Here is a 4,617-nt window from a genome sequence, read left to right as displayed (position 1 = left end):
TCAGCGGCCATGGCCCACGGGCCCAGCCGCTCCGCGGCATGTGGGATCTTCCCGGACCGGGGCACGAACCCGTGTCCCCTGCATCAGCAGGCAGACTCTCAACCACTGCGCCACCAGGGAAGCCCCTCCACTAAAGTCTTTAATGTGAACAAAAACTGTAAGCCCCAAACACACTGATTAGCACATACTTAAGCTGATTCATATAGAAACAAACAATACAATCATAAGAAATCTGGGATATAATTTTAAATTCTAATATTTGGCCAGGAAACTGAAGGATTTGAAATTTAATTTTGTTTTCTTCTCTTCTCCCAATGATAAAAGAGGAAAAATTAGGAAGTAAAACGGCTATCAATAAAGAAGAAATTATAAATATAAATTAGGGTGTTCCTTGAGATCCATAATAATTCTGTAACACCTTACTTCTGATAATACACACTGCCACCTGGACACAGGAAGGACATGTTATACAAGATGGACCAATCGCGTACTTCAACCCACCAGACTGGGCAATTGGGTATTATGGGCAAATGATTCCAGTCATAAACAATTAAATATTTTCCCAGGAAATTTCCTGAAATTTAGCTTTCCTGACTATATATGTGTGACTACATGTTCTTAGCTATATACATTTGACTATAGTCACATAAGTGAAAGCAAATGAATCTAGGGCTACTTACAGCCATGCTCCCCACCACAGGGGAAAACCTATCTCCAAAGAAAAAAAGGAGCAAATATTTAGAAACTAGCAAAGAAAGGTGGAAAATAGAATACCACTGGTGTTTGACAACCTAAGGTCCTGCCTTGACTGATTCTTGCAGCTCAACTAGTTAGTATACTTCCGATAAATTTCCCTTTTTTTGATTAAGCTGGATTGAGTTACGTTTCTGTTCTGACCAACACTGTTTTTGCCAAATAATATATTTAAAAGAAGAATTTGGTTTCAGTGTCCATTGGCTGAAGAACACCAGAAGAACAGGTTCCCTGTAGATGGCATGAAAACTAGGAAGAAATGTATCTGGCTACAAACATGCCCATCTAATCCAAGCTGCATAATGAATTCTGAGATTGGCTGGAAAGCCCAGATAAAAGACTCAAATTGAGTAACACTGAAAAATAAACACATGAAAGAAATATCCATATGCTAGAGGTATCCAATTTTCCTTTCTGATCATGCAAAAGGTTATATAACTAGTTCTATTCAACATGTTATGAACAGAAATTACCTGTGTTAATGATTTTTAAAAATCTGATCAGCAATAAGCCTTATAAATTCAAGTGGCCATAATCAAGTTACCAAGTATACGTTAAAAAAGACAAAACTTTCAACACAAGAAGGTAACTTTCACTGAAACTTGATATATTCAATAGATCTCATTTACATAGATTCAACCAAAAAAGAAGAAAAAGAGAGAGGAAGACAGAGGTGAAGGGTAAAGGGAAGGGAAGAGTAATTATCATTGTATGTGAATCTTCACATCTGAGCAGTGATGGAAAGGCAGTGATGAATATCTGAGTAGCATTTCTAAGCTTCACTGTGAACTTATATGACTACCATTCCCTAGTCAGATTAATTCTCTTAACATAATATTCAAAATGTCCAGCAAACAATTCAAAATTACTCAGAATACAAAGAACCAGGAAAAGCTCCAACTCACATGGAAAACACAAGCAAAAGTTACAATCCCCAACATGACCCAGATGTTGGAGTTATCTGACAAAAACTTTAAGCAACTTTAATAAAAATGCTTCAACAAGCAATAAAAAATAATCTTGAAGCAAATGGAAAACTAGAGAGTCTCAGCAAAGCAAGAGAAGACAATACAGAAAATTACAATAACAGAAATTTAAACACTCAATGGATGGGCTCAACAGCAGAATGAAGATAGAGGAGTCAGTGAACATGAAGGCAGATCAATAGAAATTATCCAATCTTAACAGCAGAAAGAAAAAGGATTGAAATTTTTTTTAAAAATCGGGGTTCTATGGGACAACAACAATAGGTCTAACATTTGTGTCACTGAACTTCCAAAAGGAGAGGAGAGTGAAGCAATAATATATGAAGAAATACTGGTTGAAATCTCCCCAAATTTGACAAAACGCATAAAACTACAGATTCAGAAAAGTCAGTGAATCCCCAAATGGATAAATATATAGAAATACACACCCACACACATCATTAAGTGTTGAAAACTAAAAACAAAGCCATTATCTTGAAAGCAGACAGAGAAAAATGACCCATAAACTATAAGGGAACAACATTTCAGATGACTACAGATTTCTCAAAAGAAAACCATGAAGGCAGAAAGAAATAGCACAACATTTTAAAGTGTTGAAAGAACAGTCAACCTAGTATTTTACCTAGTGAAATATCTCTCAGCAATGAAGTAGAATAAAGATATCTTCAGATAAATAAAAACTAAGAAAATCTGCTGCCAACAGACCTGCTCTAAAAGAATTACTGAAAGAAATTCTTCACACAGAAGAGAAATGATATCAGAAGGAAACTTGAAAGAGCAGGAATGAAGAGCAACAGAAATGGTAAATATCTGGGTAAATATAATACACTAATCCTCTATTCTTACATTCTTTAAATATGTTTAATAGTTGAAAGGAAAATTTAGAACATTTCCTAATGAGGCTTTGCATAAAGGAAAATGTAATATGCAAGACAAGAATAATAGAAAGGGGTGGGGCGGAGGGGATAAAGACACCTATATAGTGGTAACTATATTTCTATAATCCACTTAAGGGAGTAGAGAATTTATTCTAAGCAGAGAGTGAAAACTTTAGTATGTATATTGTAATCTCCAGAGCAATCACTAAAGAAACTATAGAGAGACATAATTAAAGAAAATAACCACACTAGGTAAATTTAAAATGGAATAGTAAAAAAATGCTCAAATAACCTAAGAGAAGGCAGGAAAGGAGAAACAGAGTAATGAAAAATAGAGGAAACTAATAGAAAACAAATTACTAAACTGGTCAACCTAAATCCAAACTTATCAATAACTATATTAAATGTAAATGGTCTACAGATACTAATTAAAAGACAAAGATCAGAAGGGATGAAAAAATACCTAAATACACAGTGTCTACAAGTAACTCACTTTAAATATGCAGCAGAATCATACAGAGGGCTTGTTAAAATACAGACTGCAGAGCCTCATGCTCGGAGTTTCTGATTCAGTAGGTCTAAGGTAGAGTCTGCATTTTTAAACAGATTCCCAGGTAATGCTGCCACTGCTGGTATGGGTACCACACTTTGAGAACGATTTATTTAAAAGAATGTTTCTTAATTTCTAAAAAGCTATGTTAAAGGATATGGGATCAGTTTTCAATAGATATTGTTGATTTCCAGTTTTATTAACTGTATCTCTTGAATGTACAAATAGTGTATAGGGGTGATATGTATACTTTGGTTCCTTTTGTGTCTGAAAATACCTTGGCCAGGTATGGGATTCTTAATCAAAGCTTTATTTTTTTCTCAGTGTTGCCATTGTTCACCTGATTATCTTTCCTTTCTGTTCTATATAGAAGCTTATGACCATCTTTATCCCTAATACTCAGTAATTTCACCAGAAAATGTAACTTTTGCTTGTTATTCTGCCTTTCAATATACAGATTCAAGTCTTTCTTCAGCTCAGGATATAGTCTTCTATTATTTAATTAATTATTACTTCTCTGCTTCTTTTTTCCTTCTAGAAACCTGTTAATTCGTGTTAGAGTTCCTGAGTCTATCTTCTAAGTCACTTACATTTTTACTAATGAATTCCACTTCTGTGTATTTCTCTTTTTTTTTTTTTTTACTGATTAACGGGTTATGTACCAAACACACTATTTTAGGCTTTAGGCATGTAACAAATAAAGTCCCTGCCCTCATGGAGTATACATTCTATTAGGGGAACAAACAAACAAGAAAACAAATGTATAATTTCCAGCAGTGATCAATGCTTTGTAGAAAATTCAATCAAGGTAAGAGACAGAGAGTAGGAAGGCTTTTATTTTATTTATTTTTAAAATTTATTTATTTGTTTGTTTATTTATTTTTGGCCACACCGCACCTCCCAGCGTGTGGGATCTTCGTTCCCTGACCAGGGATCGAAGACATGCCCCCTGCAGTGGAAGTGCAGAGTCTTAACTACTGGACCGCCAGGGAAGTCCCAAAAAGGCTCTTTTAGAAAGAGTAGTTTGTGGTTAGGAAAGGTCTTCTCAAAGAGGTGGTAACATCTGAACAGGTATGAGAATGAAGTGAGAAAGCTGGGGAAAATATTCTCCAGGCAAAGAAAAAATAACAACTAATAAAAAAAGCCCTAGGTTACAAGTATGCTTGGAGTACTCTGAGAACAAGAAAGCCAGTGTAGCTGATGTGAAGTAAGAAAATGCAGATAGTGCAAGACAACAGCTCTCAAACTTTTTGCTCTCAGGATACCTCTACACTCTTAAAAATTACTGAGGATCCCAAAAACTGTTGTTTATGTGGGCTGTATCTAATGATATTTGCCATATTAAGAAATAAGACTGAGGGCTTCCCTGGTGGCGCAATGGTTGAGAGTCTGCCTGCCGATGCGGGGGACGCGGGTTCGTGCCCCGGTCCGGGAAGATACCAAATGCCGC

The 4,617-nt window shown here is 35.7% G+C and overlaps 1 protein-coding gene across 6 annotated transcripts in view; it reads right to left on the bottom strand.

The window, feature by feature from the left end:
• The window catches only part of BRAF (B-Raf proto-oncogene, serine/threonine kinase), a 149,568-nt gene that overhangs the window by 114,838 nt on the left and 30,113 nt on the right, over positions 1–4,617 (bottom strand). The window lies entirely within an intron of this gene.

Source organism: Physeter macrocephalus, chromosome 5, assembly GCF_002837175.3.
Source record: "Physeter macrocephalus isolate SW-GA chromosome 5, ASM283717v5, whole genome shotgun sequence".
Lineage (NCBI taxonomy): Eukaryota > Metazoa > Chordata > Mammalia > Artiodactyla > Physeteridae > Physeter > Physeter macrocephalus.
The sequence above is the reverse complement of the archived record's forward strand: the minus strand, read 5'-3'. Positions and strand labels throughout refer to the sequence as shown.